At 43.1% G+C, this 21,319-nt stretch overlaps 1 protein-coding gene across 4 annotated transcripts in view; it reads left to right on the top strand.

Moving 5' to 3' along the window:
- Positions 1-21,319, top strand: part of RALY (RALY heterogeneous nuclear ribonucleoprotein) — a 195,138-nt gene that overhangs the window by 33,426 nt on the left and 140,393 nt on the right. Inside the window, exon 1 of one of the 4 annotated variants that reach the window (XM_081917278.1) lies at positions 1,520-1,636. The exons of the other annotated variants lie outside the window; for them this stretch is intronic. The gene's annotated coding sequence lies outside the window, so the exon portion shown is untranslated. Of the gene's footprint in view, positions 1-1,519; positions 1,637-21,319 lie in introns of those variants that run through there. 4 annotated transcript variants of the gene reach the window in all.

Here is a 21,319-nt window from a genome sequence, read left to right as displayed (position 1 = left end):
TAGCGCTATTTTGAAGACATCCCAATGACTTGACTAGGGATCCTTTTGGGGGCGGGGTTTGCTGCCATCAGAAAACAGTGTCTGTCAGCCTCATTATGCACTCTGAATCCACCCCATTGTGGGGCTTGGTGTATCAAAACCAACACAGTTTACATTTGTGCTGGCATTGGAAAGGCCAATTCAGTGTGTCTGTGTGTAAGAGAAAAAGGGGGGATATATATATATATATATATATATATATATATATATATCCTATGTGGTTTCCCCAATTCCGCAAGATGGGATTGTTTTGGAAGGGTAAAAGGCCACTTTCTCAAGTGATGCTGCAACATTTACTGAAGACAACAGAAGCCCAGGCTCTTAGTTCCTAGCACTTGTCTTGGTCTACTTAGTAAGCACCTGTGTCCCAAGCCCAGCTTTCATCTTGTCTTTTCATGTTTCTTGTTTACATAATTAGTGTTGCTCACTTAGTATTTAGATGTATATTTATGCAGCCTTTGAAGGCCTGCATGAAATTGAACTACAGGAAACCGTACACAGGTTTTTATTTCTAAAGCAGCGGACAGGGAGAAAAGTTAGCTAGGAAGAGGAACAGTAAGTTCAAACAAAAAGCACATCTTCCTAGATAATTGCATATGGTTGCAAAACCTTTCAAACAGAATGCAGAGCATAGCATCTCAGGCCTCCTAGACTAATTTCTAATTCAAACAAATGAGGTTTTGACTTTTCCTTGCTTTTCTTTACCCTGAAAGCTCATGTTGATTTAAAACATAAAACTAACAGCTGAGGACATAAGAAGGCACTTTCTTTTCCACCATGTATTTATCACATGCAGCACTCTTTCCATTCTGCTGCAGTTCATCTTCCACCCCAAACTACATTATTCAGCCCACTGTGGCAAAATTATGTAACTTATTAAATTGCATAGATGAGGTTGACATTATTCCATCCTGTTCATTTCAATTGAAAGGAAACACAATGCAAGCGGTGGCCTAATCAATTCTGTATTGTTTGCAGACTAACTGCAACAACACCTGCAAATACCAGTTGTAATCAGTGGATTGACTTCCATTGCAAAGATGGGACATCTAAAAAAAAACTTCAACCATTTCCATTCCTGTTTCCCTTTTCATCAGAATTCTCCAACAATCCTACTCACAGTCTAGTCCTAGGCATGGTCGTCTAGCTGACCCATTTATTAGGCATTCATCTTAAGGGGAAATGCTGTAGCTCAGCGGTAGAACATCTGCTTTGCATGCAGAAGGTCCAAAGTTCAATTCAAGCTTCTCCAGGTAGGGCTGGGAGAAATTCCTGTCCGAAACCTTGGACAGCTGCTGCCAGTAAATGTAGGCAATACTGAGCTCAGTGGACCAATGGTCTGAGTCGGTATAAGGCTGCTTCCTTTGTTCCTGTGATTTGTTTGCACAGAGTTTGCAGGGAGGTTATAAATCATCCCTGCTTATGGACCATTCATTCTTATTTGTTTTTGCAGTTAAATGCAGTTGCATCAAGCAATCTCACCCTTTCCAGTGCATCCCTTCATCATTTTAATTGTGCAACCTGAATTTGCTGGTATATAATTGAATCCCAACTGCAATCGAAGGACAGTCTGGAAGCTGCCTATGTCAACTCACAAGTAAGCCCATTTAAGTTCTTAGGGATTTATATCCCTAGTAAGCACATTTAAATACTAAGCCCAAATGTTTGCCTGCAAATCACTTATTGATTGGTTGGCATCCATCTGTCTTAGGAGGCTATGGAAGAGTGCATCTTTGAGGGTGAAGTCATACTGTTGGAGAGTTACAGTGCCTGCTGTGGCCGGAGAGACCGATATGGGGAAGACATGTTTTGTTGCAGTTGGGGCAAATGAAGTCATTTGATTTTGCTGGTGCAGGTGTACCATGATGTTTCCTCTTTCTGCGCTCCTCCCAGTGGTCATTCCTCCTCTGGTCACTGCTGTGGATACACAACCTGACTGATTGTCTCCAGGTGCTGCAGTCATCAGCAAGGGACTCCCACGTGGCACAGTTAGTGTTGCCAGCCATCATTTGCAGACATTACTGTAATGCAGAGATCATTACAATATCATTTGCAGACATCATTGTAATGCAGAGGTGGTCTACCCCTGGACCTGGTGCCTGAAGCCAGCTCCCTGTAGAGCAAGTTCTTGGGGATCCTGCCATCTTCCATTCTGTGGACCTGACCAAGCCAGCAGAGATGTGGCTGAGACAGGAGTGTGAACATGCTGGGAATGTGGGCTTGGGAGAGAGCATCTTTGTTTGAGACTTTGTCCTGCCATGTGATGCCCCAATCCTTCCTGATATAGTGCATATGGAAGGCACTGAGGCATCACTCCTGGCAGGTGTAAGTTGTTCATATTTCACCACCATGAAGCTGTGTGCTCATCACACAAGCCTAGTAGACCTGCATACTGTCTTGGTTCGTAGACATCACATTCTCCCATGGCCTCTTGAAGAGGCAAGCCATTGCCATAACTTACCTTGCCAATGTGCTTGTCCAGCTCAACATTGATGGAAAGGTTGCTGGTTATGGTATAACCAAGGTAGGCAAAATCGTCTACCACCTCAAGTATGTGGTCACCAATGCTGATGTGTGGAGTGCTGGCAAAGTCCTGACCTCAGTCTTCATCAGGCTGATGGTAAAGCCAAACCCCAGGTAGGCTTGGGAGCCTACAAATCACTACATCTTGCGTATAGAAACCCACCATCCACTGACTGTAGAGCATCAGTGATTTTCTCCTCTAACATCTCGAGCAACAGCAAAAGAATCCCCGTTCCATGTTGGTAGGGAAGCTTTTATCTTCACACTCTGAAATTGTTGCTCCCTGCCAGCTGTTTTGCTAGCCTGCTCTTTTATGCCTTGTTCTGTAGAATAACATGCTCGTTTGCAACTGTGCTCCTGGACCAGGTGGGGTCAGTTACAACACTGACAGCATTCAGTTAAAAGCCACATGCCTGCACATCCTTGCAAATTTCAAGTGTATACTATGAAACATCAATCACAATTTTTTCATATACCTTGGCAATGGAATTCCAAGGCTATCTTTTATTTAAAAAATCAATATGTTTAGCTTTATTTTAATAAACAGAGACCTGTGAAATATAATTTTATTCTAAAGATGGAGAACCTATTTCATGCAAACCGTGGTCCTAAAATAGAAGCATGCCTCAGCAGACGTCTGTTTTCTCTATGTCTGTAGCTAGTATGTCTTTACCAAGGGACCAAAAGCCCTCCAGCTCTGCACCACATGTGCCGTATATATAATGCATTGGGAACCATTTTGCATTAGGTATTCAGGACTTAAGTAGTCTGAACAGCTGTTTTTGGATTGGAGGGCTTTTGGTTCAAGCCCCGGCAGGGACGTGTTCCTTCTTGTTGTGGAGAATAGAGCTGTGACTTTGCTGTCAAATTCTATATAGGACCTTGAGTGACATACTTGGCAGCTGCTTGCTGTGTTTTAAAACTGTTGCTTTTGAAGGAAGTGGTGTTGCTTCAAGACTGGCATTGTATGTTCCCCTGTGCTTTTATATTTGTAAATAATTCAATAAATTAATACTGATTATAGCTCTGACCTGAGAAGAGTTCATGCCACTCTGAAGAGCAGTCATTCTTGTTAAAACTATTTTGTTTCCAAACGCTTGACTGGCTTTTAATCCAGGCCAATGTTCTCCTTCTGCACCAGCTAATCATTCATTTCCAAGGATCTGGGACACAGTCTCTCAGCAATGGTGCAGCAACATCCTTTTAATAGCCTAAATGGTGTGTGAAGGGCACATGAAAGGTTCCACAATCTCTTGACCATCTTAGTTAGCATCAGACCATTGCCTTCCAAAGACCGTCTGGTCCAAATTTGATGGCAATTTACAATGAAGTGCTACCGCTCTGTTGGAAGGTCATAATGGGTTTAATCCAGCGCAGTGCTGCTGAGTGTCTTGTCCAAATGCCTTGGAGTTCCAGAAAATACAGGATTAGTCCTGAACATCTAGTGTCTTATTATTCCAGGGTGGAGCTCCGCACCCAGTCTAATCAAGCTGCAAAGCAGTATTTTAATAGCGGGTGAAGAATCAATGAGAATATAATGCTTTAGTACTCAGGGCTGCGTGTGGTGAAGGAAAGAGGATTAATAGTTCCACCACCTAATGTAACAATGGAGAGTTTCCCAGCATGATAAAATGAGCAGCAGGGTCTTCTTACTTTCCTTTGCTTGCTTGCTTGCTTGGGTCAGGAATGGAAATGAAGTCTTTGTTTAGATAAGTAAGTTTTTTCAAAAGCCATCAAGGGCATGTTGTTGCTTTTGGAGGAAGTGGCGTTCTTTAAAACGGGCATTGTATGTTCCCCTATGCTTGTATATTTGTAAATAAACAGATACAGTGGAACCTCAGAAGCCAAATGTCTTTGAACTCCAATGTTTCGGCTCCCAAATGATCAAAACCTGGAAGTGATTGTTCCGGTTTTCGAACGATTTTCAGAAGCTGAACGTCCAGCACAGCTTCCACGGCTTCTGATTGGCTTCAGTATGCTCCTGCAGCCAATCAGAAGCCGCACCTTGGTTTTTGAACTGTTCTGGGAGTTGAACGCACTCCCGGAACAGATTAAACTCGAAAACCAAGGTACGACTGTATTAGAAAAAGATATCCAGTTCTCTCCCACCGTACAAGTAAACTGACCCTTTGCAAAAGGGCATCCCCAGAACTCTCTGCCAGCTGCGGAGTGACCTAAGCATGGAATTGTGAGGAAATATAATTAAGGAAGGTAAAATATCTGGCACATTTGCACTGAGCTCTGTAGGTTCTTGTGGTTCTGTAAGACCCAGAGTTACTCATGAGTAACCCAAGGAATCCTTTTCCTCCTTTCCCAACAGTTCCTTTCTCAACAGTGATTCTAAGACAGCAGTTGCAGGAGTCCACATGGCAGCATCTGACTCCTATCTACGCTTTTTACAAAACAAAACCCAAAGCACTCAACTTCCGCTACATCATATCCTTCAAGATCTAGAAGCAGAACGAAGAGCTTAAGAACTGGACCAGTAATTTTCATTGGTGAAATCCTATTGCTCTAATCACAGGAACAGAGAAAATTGGCTTGTACATTATACTGGTCCATCTAGCTCAGTATTGTCTGCACTGGCTGCCAGTGGCTTTCTAGGGTTTATAGTGGCCTGTGATCAGCAGAACCAACTAGCTCCTGGTGCTTGGTTGTATAGTTCTTCAGAAAGCACGCAGTTGAAAATAATTTTACTTAAGGAAAAGTTCTGTGTCTTTATGCATTTGAAAGATGACACACACAGAGACACAGACACATACACTGCAGGGACAGTGGAAGCAAGAGCCCAAAGTGGAGCTCATCTTCCCCCTTTCTCCTTCTCTTTTGCTGGTGGAAATGGCCATAGATCCATGGGTTTGCCACACCACTTGGAGAAGAAAAGGAAATGGAGGTTATCAGCTCATTTACTTTAAAGCATTTCCCCCCCTTTCTTCCATTCACACAGTGCCAAGCATGCTTTATGCTGACCAGTGTTATTACTCCCTTTTGGGGGCGAGCGGGGGCTTAACATGAAATTAACATATTCATTTCCATCCAAAGAATGTATTACTAGGGGCTCCCATTGCATAAGCAAATGATATTACTCTAGGCTAGAGAAGAGACAGAATTAGTTGTTTCAGAAAGGCCGGATGAAGGTTAATAAGATTATTCTGTTTGCTGCTCATGGGAGGACTGGATATGTACAGATGTAAAAGCTTGACTCTAATTGCCATTGTTAGCAGTGGACTTGATTTCCTCTCCTCATAGATGCTTTGCTGCAGCACTGATAGCAACAGCTGAGACTCCAAGAAACTATCTGCAGTCATGGGGTACCAGAAATAAAACCCAATCCATGCATCACAAATCAATACTAAATTGATCTTCTCCTCCCTTCACTTTATGAACCAAAGTGCAGTGGAGACTGAGATGATGGCCAAGGAAGTATAGTCATGTTATGGATAGAAGGAGTACATACAGTTCATTCTCATTCCATACAAAAAAAAATAGCAGGTAGAACTCATGTGTGTCATAGTGTGCCTCTGCTTGGGGTCAACAAGGAGGAAGAGGTTCAGGTTCAACATGTGGTATTAGGTAAACATTTACCTGAGACCCTGGAGAGTCTCTGCCAGTCTAAGTTGGAAGAGGTTCAGTAAAGGGCAACCAAAGAGGTTGGACTGACTCCCCTATGAGAAAAGGGCTTTATAGTTTAGAGCTTTATAATTTAGAGAAAAGGTGAGTAATGGCAGATTGTGCATGGTGTAGAGAAAGTTTTTAGAGAATTTGTTTTTCTCTCATTTTGATAGTACTGCGTGTTTAAAAATTAAGGAAAGGGGGGGGGAGTACTTTTTCACACAGCCCATAATTAAACTATTGAATTTGCTCCCATGAATTGTAGTGATAGTCACCAACTTGGATGGCTTTAAAAGAGGATTAGACAAACTCTTGGTGGGTGAGGCTATCAATCATTAGTCACAATGGCTATGTTCTGCCTCCAGTGATGAGGCCGTATGCCTTTGAATTGCAGTTGCTGGGAATGGCAAGTTGGGAGTGTGCTCTTGTGAAAACAGGAAGCTGGACCTTTGGTGTCATCCAGCAGAGCATTTCTTGTGCTCTTACGTGGACAATTCTGGAGTAGTTGGACAAGTAGTATCTGGCCTGGAATCAGGCAGCTTCTGATGTTTCCTATCTCCTGCCATTCCTCACCTTCAGGCTGTCCACTCCCAAAGCTCCTCCAGCCTAATAGAAGTGGCTGTTGGCATTTTGTTACACACATTTGTGTGCAACACCCAGATTGGGTGAATTAATAGTCTAAGAATTAGGCAAGATAGCATCACCGAGCAGTGTGCTACACACCTGAGGATGACTGTACACTACAGAGAGGAAAGTCACACACTAGAGTCCAGGGAGGCATCTAACTGGGCATTCCCCTCCAATTCCACCATGCACACCAGACTATTAGACTAAAAAGTTTGAGAAACATTGTCTTAAAGGAATAAGAGGAAACCTTTTTTATTGCTGCAGATCTCAAGTGCATCAAAATTTGCAGGTATTCTGACTTCCCTGATATGGAAATTCTAGTCTCAATATAGTCTCTCTTTAAAAAAAATAATAAGAGCAAGGCTTCAGTGTGTGAATATTCCATAGTGTGCTTGAGAAGAGCCTGGCCTTCTTGGCCAAAAGGTCATTCCAATTTGCAAAGCTGAGCTCTATCATACTTTTACTTCTCCTTCTCCCATTGCCAGTCGCTTGGGGAGCTTGATCAGTATTTTCTCTCTGAAGATTATGAATGGGAAAACGGTGAATAGTGTAACTTTGATTTTAGTTCTGCTTGAAGTTCAGAATTTGTTCTCAAAGCCACATGCCATTATATTTTCATCCAAGCCAAGGCTCTTTTCTTTCACACCACGTTCTGCTCAGTGATCTACGCTAAAGATTAAAGTGTATCATGTAAAACTTCTTTGGGTCAATTTTTGGAGGTTTGTCTGACATCAATAAAGCAAAATCAGGAAACAGCCAACTTAAGCATCACCAGGCAGTCGAAGGCAAGCTAATACCAGCTGCGGCATCCGACTGCCAGATAGCTTGTCAGTCCTTTCCTCACCGAGAAATGGTCTATTGATTCCTTCTATCAGTGGTGATACAGTACCCATTTTTATAAGCACTCTAGTCTCAGTCCTACCAGAAGGAAACTGTTATAGCAAGACACAAACTCCATGAACCAGATTCTGCAAACAGGGATGGGAATTGATACGCTACCATGTCTGAGTGACATTTTCTATTAATAGGTGTGGGGGATTTTTTTGGCATTGCTGTTTACTTTAAAGTTGCTCCTGTGGAAATTGAATGACTCCCCCCACCCCATGCTCTCCCTATCTGAACTCATATAAACTTAGTCTTATGACATACAGAGAGTAGTTTTTTTGCTTTTCTTCTCTTCAGAGTTCTGCTTCTGCCAGAGTCTAAATATGGAACTCTGAAATACCGTGAACTTAAGGGAGGGGAAAAGCACAAACGGATCGATTTTGGAAAGTTCTATTTACACTACTGATTTATGTTGGTTTGTGTCACTTTTAATGGTCATAGTGTCACCTAAAGAATCTTGGAAACTGTAGATTGGTATGTTGCTGAAAGCTTTACAGTTCCAAGAATTACTGAGGAACAGAGAATTTCTATTAATTCATTTTAAGTCTTAATGGTGATTAGGGGATTGATTGAGTCTGCACTTAAAAGCAAACCTGCCTAAGGGCTTAATCACACTTACTTTTTGCCTCACACTTCCTAGGCTAAGGCCATGCTTTCCCAGTTCGTGTCCAAGCACTTTTCACTGCTGATCTTTGTCGCTCAATCGGAGCAAACAGCTTTTTGTGTTTTGCGTGGATTGTTGTTTCCTCTGATTCAGCAGCAAAAAGCAGGTTTTCATGGGGAAAGCATCATGGCAGAGGAAGAATCTGTTGTACACAGACCTGAAAAGCCCAGACCTGTGCCTAGAAATGTGGAGTAAAGATAAATGGGGATGAGCCCTAGTTCACAGTTTCTAAAATAAGATGCAAACCAAAACACAGCCATACTTCAAAATTCACACTCTTCCAGATTTTGCAACGCAGGAGAAAAATCCATCACTGTAAAAAGGTGCACAAAAATGGGTGTACATGTGCATTGCCTCACTTACACTTAAGCAGTTGTCAAAGGTTACATTATATACCTGAAGGGAAGCACGATTGAACGAAACAGCTCTGCTCTCAACCTCCACGTGTTTAACTTAAGATATGCAAATAGGGACCCTTTCATACAGACATAGGGTCCTTTTTGTGCAATTGAGAACCGAAATGCCATGCATACAGTTGTATGTTGTGTTGGATCTATGCACATTAAGTGAATGGGTGGTCGGGAACAAGGATCATATGTGTGATCCTTCTCCCCCTCCTCTGTGTGTGTGTGTGTGTTTATTGTTTTGTTATATATTTACTGTTTTAACCCACCCAAGATGGGGTGGGGTATAAGTTTAATAAAATTAAAGTGCTTCTCCACTGATTGTCACAGGTTTGGATTATGTACATGGGTAAAGAGTGATTCATAGACTTTATGTGAATTAGAACCTGAACTCCGTTATGTAAGGCTTGAATCTGACACAGATTCACAAAGGAGCGGAAGACATAAAAATATAACGCTGTACAAACTGCCCCTCCAGGGTGACGTGGCGGTTAATGTTTACTCTGTTGTGCTATGATTGTAGGCAATCAAATACTGGGGGAAATCTGATGTTTCGCACTTTGTTACACAAAGCTTTTGGATTAGCAGGCAGTTGACACTGTACCTGTCATGAAAACGCATTTCCAAAATTACAGTAAAGCTTTTAGTGTCCTTTCTCCTCAGCTTGGATGTTCTGTCCTCTGGCAGGGTTATTACAGGTCAATATTATATATAAATCAGACTAGATCAGTCAGTATTAGAAGATCCTGTGTCCTATAGTGTTGGGCTTTGCTTGTGACAGGTGAAACTTAAGATCATTTTCACAAATGATGGCAAGGGTGTTTTTTTAGTATGGAAAACATTACCTGTGGTCATTGCTGACGTGGTATAGAAAGCAGAAGGAGTTTGGTTTCAAAGTGAATCATTGTCACAGTCAAATGTTTGAGGTGGGTTACCATTGCATGGATCTCACTCCTAAACTATATATAGAGGTACCTTGGTTTAAGAACAGCTTAGTTTGTGAACAACTTGGAGTAAGAACGCTGCAAACCCAGAAGTAGGTGTTTTGGTTTGTGAACTTTGTCGGCATAAGAACATGTTTTGCTTCCTGTTGAGTGTGTTCCATTTGTAAATTGAGTTCCCCCGCTGCTATGGGAAAGCACGCCTTGGTTTAAGAATGCTCTGGTTTAAGAACAGACTTTCGGAATGGATTAAGTTCGTAAACCAAGGTACCACTGTATTCTTTACAAATTGATCGATTTTTGAGAGTGCAAAGTAGGGGAGTGCTGCTATGAATGAAGGGAACAACTTTCAGTAGACTACTTAACACCACTTCTCATGCTACTTTTTCCATCACAGGAAGCAGTAATATAAACAGTAGCCCTTGTTCTGCAGCTCTTTGTCCAATAGGGTTTCCATTTATCCAAAATACACTGGACAGCACACTGAGGACTTTCATCAGACATCTTCTAAGTCTCCACCTCTATGTGCTTTTCAAGGCTCAGGTTAATTTTTCAAAGGTGTCCAGGGCGGATGTTACCAACAGCTCAGAACTGTAATACATGAAAGGACCACCTCTCCCCATATAAACTGTCCTGAACTCTGCATTCATCCTCTGAGGCTCTTCTTCGTGTGCCTCCTCCGCCAGAGGTCTAGAGAGTGGCAACATGAGAATGGGCCTTTTTTGTAGTTGCTCCCCATCTGTGGAATGCTCTCCCCAGGAAGGTTCACCTGGTGCCTTCATTGCATGTTTTTAGGTGCCAGGCAAAAAACACTCCTCTCCAACCAGGCCTTGGGCTGATTAATATTCTACAGCCTTTTAAATGTGTCTTTGGGAAGGGTGGGTTATTGTTTTGCTATTTTATTTTACTTATTTATTTGTTTTTATCCTGTATTTCATTCTGTGAACCATCCTGAGATCTTATGATGAAGGGTGGTTTATAAATCAAATAAACAAACAGATAAATAAGCAGCACTCACTGAAAAATCCAAATGTGTGGACAGACCTGACAGGGTTGGAGAACTCTTGACTATACTGAGCTTGGCAGACTGTTGCTCTGACTGCTTTGTGGCTATGAATGCTGTACCCATAGAAGCGTGCCTGAAAAGGCACTCTGGTGTCTTTTTTCGTGCCAAGCAAATACTTTGTTATTTGCTCAAGGGCTGCAGCATGTTGAATGGCTTGTTTTAATTGTAGTTTTAAGGCTTGTTTGTTTCTGTGTTTCATATTGTTTTACTGTTTGAATGTTATTATATTGCATTATTCTTGTAACTGCATGCTACCCTAGGAGCTTCAGAGGGAGCGATTCATAAATTCCCTGGATAAATGAACAAAAATCACTATATATGGAATGAGGAAAATGAAAACTGTGGGTCATTTCATGTAACTATGCTTATTGTAGTAATATCAGATGTGAAATGAATTTTCATTTATTAAATTAAACTTTAGATTAAATTTATTTAGTTTTAATTAAATTTATAGCATACTCTTCCTTCCAAAGGAGCCTAGTGAGACAAACATGCAAGCAATGAAACAATTAATATATCTAAAAACTTTTTAAAAAAACAATTCTAATACAGAAACAGACTGGGAAAGATCTCTACTTAAAAGTTGTGTTGAAAGAGGAAAGTATTCAGTAAGCACCGAAAATACAGCAGATGTGATACCTGTTCAATATTTAGCCTTTTGGGGGAATATGTCCTACTGAAATTACTGGTGCATACTTGCCCAGGCAAGCACATTATGTGACCCATGAGAACAGCAAAATAACCAGACTGTACAATGGCAATGGGATAAAATAAGGCCAAATCTTTATTGACAGTAGAAGGCAAGGTAAGGGTTGGCATGGCATTGGGCCCCAGGACCTTAACTATTGTCCTACAGAAACGTGGGCATGACAATTTTGCCATAAACTCACGCTAGAAGCGGAGAGAGGAAGAAGGAATGTATGTATACCTGTCCTTATGTCGGTGAACTCAGGATATGCCTGAGTGCCTTTCAGAAGGCTGGAAGTTCCAGCGTCACCAAAGTTCATCATGGAGGGTGTCTGATCAGATTAGAGTTATGCTGATCCTTATCCTCATGCTATGATCTACGGAGATAAACCCTATCATAAGTTCAGATTCACATAGACCTCTTCACAATAAATTTTACTTATGTGCAGTGGACTAGTTTCTGCACGCATTCTTCTGTATCCTCCATCCAGAAAAAGAAGCATTGTCAGAATTCAAGGACATATTCCAGTCAGGCAAAAATATGTGTGTGAAGCAGGGCATGTGAGGGGTGTGGCCTGGAAAAAGTGGGTGTGGCCTGGAGAGAATTCTTAGAACCAAATAAACCTAGAGGCCCTGGGCCCTGGGTCACATTTGGCCCTGGGCCTCGGGTTTTCGTCCTCTGGCCTAGACGGTCTTCATGTTTCTGGCTAGTGGTGGTGTGACAATGTGTCCCATGAGGCAGCAAAACAACACTGTGGCAAACCATCACTTGTGTGGGGTGGGGTGGGATGGTGCCAGAAGTTTTCAGGTGGTAAGATGACCTCTTGAGCATACTGGAGTCCCTTGCATACGTAGAACCAGCAAAATCCGAAGAGAAACAAAATAGTTTGTACCTTGCCAGTCCTAGTCAACCAGGATTCAAACTGTCAGCTCATATGGGTAGGGAAGAAGAAATATCTGTTTGCTTGCTTTGCCAAATTTAGATCCTGGCTTGTGGCCAATGGCCTTCAGGGCAGCGAGGTAACTGGGAAGAGGAGAAGAGGCTGGTCTTGAAATACAAGACTCCCACTTTAGATGGGTTGCTGAAGAGCTTTGCATTGCTTTGCATCGTCCCCTTAACCCTGAGGACAACGTCAGTTCCTTGGCTCAGCTGCTCTTTTCCTGACACCTGCTGGCAAAGGGCCTGTGACATTCAACCTGGTTTAATAAAAGATAGCAGGTGCTACTTGGAAAAGGTACCGGGCCAGATTCCATTTCAAATGCCCTGGGCCCCATCCGAAAAGCCTTGCAGAAGTTTCATTTGCTTTGTGCCCTTGATTTGGAATCAGTGGCGTGCAAACTGGAAAGGGACTGCTGACTGGAATCCAAATTTTGAGTGCATGTTTTAGGGTATGTCTAGTTGCCCACCCAGGATATTTTTGAGTTGTTTGTCCTTCGACAGAAGTTTCCTTATACTGTATGTGTCTATGTTGCAGCTGAAAGGCCAGGATAGTCCTGCACACATTTAAACCACAAATGGGGACAATGTGCCAGTGGAGTCTGTAACCTGGGAAGAGGGAGGCCAGCTCTGGGTTCTCTATAACATCAGCCTCCCACTCCCCTCGTACTGGTGTAATTCTACATGATTCTGCTTTTAGCAATTATTGCCAATCTAGGAGCAGAGAAAGCAACACAACATACGAATGCTTGGTTTGGTTTCGCATTTGGCAGGCCAGAATGCTTTCTAGGAATACAAGTAAAATGAAAAATTGTCTTGTACTTTTGGAGGCTTTCGCCTCCACCCACCAAATCAGTGAAGAACTCCTTATCTGGCACTTTGAAAAAAGAAATGGCAAGCACTAGCAAAGCTATTCTCTCCTCTTGCAGGAATACCGTATCATTTCATGAGCATTCTGTTGGTTTTCTCTCTCTCTCTCCCCCCACCCCCATAAATAAATAAGCCATTAATTTAGATCTTTGAATCTCCAGTGCTAGGGTGCAAATTTGGCCTGGTGCCCTTTTTGGAAATGGAGAGAGCAAGATTTCTCCCCATAATTTGGGGATAGAATATCAAACTGTTGTCCTAGATCAGGACATGCTAAGGTGGCCAATAACTCATTGCCAAAAGAGGAATTGCATCGCAAAGGACACACGTTGCTGTAAAATTTGCACATGCTAGTTGATAGGTATACATTTTTAAATGATTATGATTTAAGTAGGCATACAGTTCTTCTCATTCTAGTGGGAAAGGCTGTGAACCTGTGCATCTTCTCAGCCTGCTGTCTGGCTCTTAACTTTTGATGAGCAACCTCAAGGTGTTGCAAATTAACAGGCTGAAAGGAAAATACCACGCTGTTGCATGAAAAGAAGAAAGGAACGTTTATCGCCTTTGCTGGCCAGACAGACAGGCTGAGTGGATTAACATCCAAAAGGACTGAGCACCCTCCCGAAGAAGGGGGCTTCCTAATATACTTTTCCCTTATCTGCTAAGACTATACATATGCATGGAGTACCTTCCAATCATTTGGGATAACGCCCTACTAAGATTCCATATAAGGACTCTGGTTAATTGTAAGCAAACAAAGGACTCTCTGAGCACCTTCATGCAGCACATGGGCCTCTTCTGTATTATGCGTACCACTTTGGTATGTGGTAACCAGATAAGGAGTAAGGCTGTTCCTGGTACCTTATGGACAGAATGTCTCCTGATACAATGGGGCAACTCTTTGGTGCAAGATTAGCTGCAGTTCTCTAATTGCCACAAAGGTGATGAGCAAGCCCTGCTCTCCATCCTTAAGTAAAGGTAAAGGTAAAGGTAAAGGTACCCCTGCCCGTACGAGCCAGTCTTGACAGACTCTGGGGTTGTGCGCCCATCTCACTTAAGAGGCCAGGGGCCAGCGCTGTCCGGAGACACTTCCGGGTCACGTGGCCAGCGTGACATCGCTGCTCTGGCGAGCCAGAGCCGCACACGGAAACGCCATTTACCTTCCCGCTAGTAAGCGGTCCCTATTTATCTACTTGCACCCGGAGGTGCTTTCGAACTGCTAGGTTGGCAGGCGCTGGGACCGAGCAGCGGGAGCGCACCCCGCCGCAGGGATTCGAACTGCCGACTTTTCGATCGGCAAGTCCTAGGCGCTGAGGCTTTAACCCACAGCGCCACCTGCGTCCCACTGCGTCTCCATCCTTAGGGCTCTTTAAACCAGACTTGGACTGCACAGTCCTTCAAACAGAAGACTCCTTTTAACAAGGGACAGGAAATTCCACAAATAGTGTTGTGATATTGCAGGCTCTGGGTCACTTTGGACAACCGGTGTGTTTGTGTGGGTGCATTTTGCAACATGTCAATGACACAGTAATAGCGCATTAATGGTGGCTTTATCCTGGACCATCCACACACCATTCTACCTCATTAGCTGCTCTGCAATGCTTCCCCAGTGTCATTGCATTGCTGTATTGCCATCTGGAGGAGCACTCATGCACTATAGTACAACAGATGTGGGGCAAAACCAATACATTGGAATGTGTGCAGGATTTCAGCAGGAAGTTACAGAACATGCACTGATTGGAAACAAAGCAATATGTCCATGGTGAAACCTTTGCAGGCATATACAGAAGTAAAAGGAGTATCATGTGCAACCACCCTGGTATCATCATGATTACAAATAATCACGAACACACAAGAAAGAGGGCCGGGACTCTTAAACAATCAGTCTGTGCTTACCTGTACACCACCTTCAGCATTCTTAAGTTGCAACCGGAGTTAGCATTGCTTTTAGAGGCCAAGCTGGCTGGTTAAATCCAATGGATTCAAACATCTGTGTGTGTGTGTGTGTGTGTGTGTGTGTGTGTGTGTGTGTGTCCCCTCCATATTTCAAGAAAACTGCTATAATATAGTTGGAAAATTCCTTATTTAAAGAGACTGTTTGGATTCGATTGGGTTTGTTATTAACTGGGATGTTTTTAATTGAAAATTAATAAAAATTATTTACCAAAAAATAAATAAAGAGACTGCGAAGTATTCTAGCATTTAGTAACTACTACAAATTACCAAACATGGGGGGGCGGGGGAGCTTTGATGTCGTAGAGATCACTCAGAAGCTAGGAGGTATAAAGGCAGCACACTAGCTATCCTTCCAGTTGCAAGGCAGAAGTGCAATACAGATATCGTAAGCGACTAAGCTAATAGCAGCTAGTGGTACCTAGGCTGCATAAGCATTATCATACATATTGGCTTTGAGGAGCTTTCCTATTAAGCAGACTTGGCATTCCCTGTTAATCCTGCACAGTCCCGGAAGGATGGTATTAGTGTGCCTGAGAATGTACAAATGGATTTATCTTAGGCGGAAGGTGGGCTGCTCTTTTATATTGCTGATTGAGTGTTTCTGCCGTCTCCCATCAGCCGCTGGCGAAACTTCTCAACTCTATTAAAACAAACCAAATTCTACAATTAGCATAAATGACACCAGGCAGCCAAATTTGCAGAAAGTTACATAATTTGCACAATTTCATCCTATTGGGTCAAACGTTGCAGAGTTTTGCCTGGAATGGTGGGGAAGGAAGGAGAAAAGTACAGCACAGTGTACAGTGTAAGGATGGGAGTCAGGTGCTGGGGCCCATGGGAAACTACAGAGATTGAACAGATTCACGGGGAACAGGGTTTATCAATGGCTGGCTACAAGGACCATCAACTGCTGGATATATTATACCTCCACTGTCAGAAGCAGTATGCTTCTGTATGTCAATTGCTAGGGATCACATGAGATTTTCATGTAGGGTGCTTTAAAATATGCAACTACCCACCTAGAATCAGATGTAGTGTGTTATCATGAGAAGACAGCAGCACTTCAAAAAGCAAATATTTGCATCAGCCCAAAGAGATCCATTGCTAAGTAACTAGACTATCAACCAAGAGAAGAAGAGTTTGGATTTGATATTTTTTCACTACCCGAAGGAGTCTCAAGAGCTACCTACAAGGACTGGTCTCCCTAAATTAGGAATAGCCAGATGATGCCATCCGGATGTCAGTGCCAGGCACCAAAGACATTGATCTGGGATGATAGAAGTTTCAGACCATCTTGAGGACGCCACATTGGCTACAGCCTGCCCTAAATCTTTCACCCAGAATCTTCTACCCACTATCATTCCTGGCTCCCGTGCTGGAGTCGCTTTTTATCCTGGAGCTAAAAATAATTGAAAAACATTGGCTTTGGGTGAGCCAAGGCAAGGAATAAGTCCTTCATTGAAAGGGGGAATCCAATTCCCTCCAGTGCAGCTGGCAAGGGTCTGTCAGTCAAAAAGGCAGCATTTGTGAGAAGCTTTCACTCTCACTCCCTGGAATGTCTGTGGCTAAATTGATAATTTGGCACAGTCTTTATGTTCTAATTGTCCCATTCTTGTGTCCAACTTGAAGAGTGCACATTCTTCTTGGTGTGTGGGTGTGTTGCTCGGGGCTATAGTGTAGTATAGTGGTTGGACAAGAGCTGGGGGGACCTGGGTTCAAATCTGTAATCAGACATGAAGGTCACTGGGTGACCTTGGGCCAGTCACAGTCTCTCAGATTGACCTACCTGAATCTGTTGTTGCGATAATAAAATGTGGAGGGGTGGAGAACCACGAGCTCCTTGGAGTAAAGTGGGTGGATATAAATTTAATAATAAATTTTAAAAAATAAAATAAATCCAGCATGGCCGTTCTTATCCACAGAATATAGGTCCAGGATCCAGTGGTGTATCTTGGCGTCTTACATTTCAGTAGTGCCCTGTGCGACACCAGAATTGGGTACCTCCTGCCTCTCGCCTTCCATTCTATATCATAGTTGTGGTGCCCCTGAGGCTTCACAGCCAGTGCAATTTAAGCGGTTGCACACCCCTAAATTTTCCTCTGCAGAATCTGAAGAACCAGGCATCTGGTTCCATGTGCTCAAAGGGACTTTGGGCTTACATTTCTCAAATCACAGCTCCCATGTTACATGTCCAATTCAAGTTCTTGGGCTGAGTTATATCAGCTCTTTGGACCCCAGACTAATCTCTCAAATGCCAAGGTGCTACTTGTGTAGCCAGTCCTGTGTGCATTTGTTGTTGTCGTTAAGATCTATGAATATATGATAAATGTACTGTCTCTTAATAAACAACACATATCTCCTTTCAGATACATAAATATAAACGTGTTACTGAGTTGCTGGAGGAGAAACAATGAGCACGCATGAGATGTGACCTTTGTTGAAGCAGTCCCAGTGGAGACGGCAGTCATACAATCCCGCACAGACGCACATCAGCTTAATACAAGGAATATAATGCAGGCTCGTTGGTTTAAAATAGAAAAGTACATTGACCACTTGAATCCTTGGGTCATTTTACACCCGGCAAGCATTTGTTCCCAACCTGGCTCACTACAGGGCCAAAATATTGCCAAGCCAAATTAGCTGCTTAATAGAATACATACAGTGTTTAAATGCTAAATAAATGCTGCCAGCAGCGGCTGTCTTCTACATCTCTGTGCCAGCAGATTACTTGAGAATGTTGCTTAACTCTCAGAAGCTGAATATTCCTTTATTTATTGAAACAAAATTGTATACCACTTTTCACTTACAGATTTATAAATCTCAAAGCAGCTCCCAATCTAACTAAATCTCTTAAAACTAAGAATTGACAACAGTTAAAACATGCAAGTGGTGATATAATTTCACTAGTGAAGCTAGTATTTGTGTATTTATGACTACTCTGGGGCTTACTATTTCCTCCACGATTCATGGTCTTCTTAGCTTTTGTGATGGTGCCTTAGCTACTATTTATTATGGCTGGTGAGTGCGACATGATTTGGCTAAAACTGGCAGAAGTAAGGGGATAGGCCTACAGGATTTAATTAAGCCCCAAACTCCTTCAGTTCAACCCCCCATGTGCTTGAGTAATCTTGCATAATTCTTAGCAGTCGGGGGTTTAATTGAAGGCAAGGTTTCTCCGAGGTGTCAGGTGCATCCAAACTGGTGCTTTTTTACACATTCTTCTCTTGACACACTCCTGATGGATTGATTCAGTCCTCATCAGCAAGCCTATGTACACTTACAGCTTACTCCCAAATAACTCTGTGAAGGATTGCAGGCAGTGCAAAGCTTCTGAGTTGATAAAGCAAAATAGTAAGTCTCAGAGCAATCAGACAGCTGAACAATCCTTTTTCTCTTTGCTGCACCTTTGGGTTTCTGGTCCAGAACTGACCACAGGGACTGGTGACTGATGACCTCAGGGATCCTAAGCTTCAAAGCATACTCTACAGGTCTAGGGACAGGTAATGCCATCCCTGGCCTGGTGTTGACAAGTATTTCCCACACGAGTTGTTTCGGTTAGTGTGTGTTGTCTTCCCTCTCTTGTGTAGCTTCACTTTCAGCTTGCAATATATCACTAGCCTTAGTTTGTCATGGCATACAAAGCAATATGACATTCAAACCATAACTGGAAACCAGCTACAGATTTCCCAGTTCTAAATTATAGAGCTGGAAGGGACCTGAGGGTCATCTAGCCCAACCCTCTGCAATCCAGGAATCACAACTAAAGCATCCATGACAGATGGCCATCCACCTTCTGCTTAAAAGCCACCAGTGAATGAGAATCCACCATCCACAGCTCATTTCAGATCCTCAAAAACCATTGCCTGAACTGAGCTTGATAGGAGGAGCAGGAGATCTCACTTGTTTGCTTTCTTGGGTTATTAACCCTCTTCTTCTGATACACTATGCAGTTTGACAGGGATGGTCTTACCTGATACAGTTCAGCTCCCAAATCCAGATCCAATGGACAGCACACAAGACTACTTTCCCCATAGCTGTCAACCTACCTATTTTGAAAATAAGGGACCAGCAGCCAAAATAAGGGACCTGCAGCCTCACCTGTTCCAGGCACTCCTGTCTTCCTGTCCTCCTGCAGTCTGGTCAAACTCATGCTGGGTAGCTTCGAGAACACTGTCCAACCAACTTTGTAACCAGAGGTTCAACTGAATAGAATCTGAATCACATGTACCACAAGGCCTATGCAGCCTCAACTTAAGACAGCTCCCCGTCCTGGCTTTGCACTGCAAAGTTTGCAGCAGCATGTGCAACAAAATGGCGTCCAGCATTCAAAAAACCCCTCAGCTTGCATTAACTAGCCACACACAAGGCATGCAAGCTCCACCCCCCAGTCGTTCTTAGACTTCTTATTGGGTGAGCAACACAGCCAAGCAACACAGTTGGAGCCTCCCTCCTCCCTGGCCCACACGGAGGGAGGGAGAGGAGCTGCTTCCTTTGAAATTTAAGGGACATCATTTAAGGGACATCCATCAATAAGGGACAGCAGCGGGACATGGCGCTGGAATAAGGGACTGTCCCTTCAAATAAGGGACACTTGACAGCTATGACTTTCCCTCCCCTTGCTCGTGTCATTTCTATAGCATCACATTTATTGCGCCAGGAGGGAAGCAGCAGCAGAAGGTGGATTTCTGAAGTCTATGTCTATTTACAAGATGTGTGGTTGGCGTTACTGCAGTACCCTTGCTAGGACCTATGAGGGCTTCTTCCTCTGCTGGTGGGTTTCAAGAGCAGTTGTTATTATTTAATAATATGGAGCAAGGTGTGTGGCAAGCGGAAAACAGGCCTGTTTAGTGTTACCATAAACCCAGCAAGCATAGGAAAAGAAGCCATCTTCTGCAAACCTCAGTAAAAGATCTTACCCTTCACCTCTGCCAAAAATGCTGACTTTTTAAATAAAGGAGGATTTTCTTCCCATTGTGATGCCATGTGGCCGCTTAATGAGGTGGTGGTGTAGTTAGAGTCACACAGGCAATATTAACTAGGCTTCCAGTGCTAGCTGAGCTAATAACTTCATATCCTAATACCCATCTGAGCAGCTGAAATGTTTTGCATTTTTTAAAGTCTATCTGCTGAGCCTGAATTAATGAGGGGTGTGCAGGGAGGGGGCTCTGAAAGCATACAGAGAGTGACTGATTAGTTCTACTGCACAGTGACAACAGACCCTGTCATGGACGCAGTCGCTGACCTTTCTTGAAACAGAACTGTATGTAACAGATAAGAATATTTAACAACAATTAACGTCACATTGGTGGGGGGGGGGGTTGAAAGCCTCCATCGAAAATTCCACAGCAAATTGCTCAAGGAGAAATGTCAAGCCTCCTCTTCATAACTGCACCCTGCCTGTGATCCTGGAATTAAAAGGAAGGGGGTGGGAAAAGAAGGCTCTCTGAAAAGATTGGGTGAATGAAGAGCATAATACCTCACTACATAGCAGACTTATTGGTTGTTTAAAAACCAAGCTGTAAGAGAAGTTGACAGTTAAGCTCAGGGATACCTGGAGGAAAATGTGAGACAGGTGGGCCCTGCCCCTCTTCTCTGTGCGGTTCTGGCATAACTAATGCTAGCAGATGGCATCTTGTGTTTAAGGCAGGGCTTTCTAGAGTTTGGCCACTGTGTGTGTTGTGTGCTTTTGTGGATTGAAAGGCTCTGTGCCTGAGCTGAGTCTTTTTGATTTGCTGTTGCAAAAATGGGCAAAGTCTCCCCTTCCTGGTGTGCTGACTGGAAGCAGTTCCTCATTAACTTGCTCTCCTTTTGTGGGCAGTGGAAGTTCAGTCTTCTTTGGAGGAGTGGAAAGAAAGGGAAGGCGATGCCTTTGTTTTAAAAACAGATGTGACGGTTTACAGAGGTACAGGTGGGGAAAGAATATGTTTGGGAATAGCAGCAACTATTGCTGGTATTAATCCATCATTGGTTTAGCTCTCCTGCCCTCTATTACACCTAGTCCTGAGGTGGTTGTGGTGAACAGTTCCCAAAGCCTTGTTCTTCAGTATTATCAGAGTATTATAGACCAACAAATATTCCCTACCTTCTTCCATCCTGAAGGTCTGGGCTGGG

This window comes from Podarcis melisellensis (genome assembly GCF_964234715.1).
Source record: "Podarcis melisellensis genome assembly, chromosome: 6".
Taxonomy (NCBI): Eukaryota; Metazoa; Chordata; class Lepidosauria; order Squamata; family Lacertidae; genus Podarcis; species Podarcis melisellensis.
This window is presented reverse-complemented; position numbering and strand designations above follow the sequence as displayed.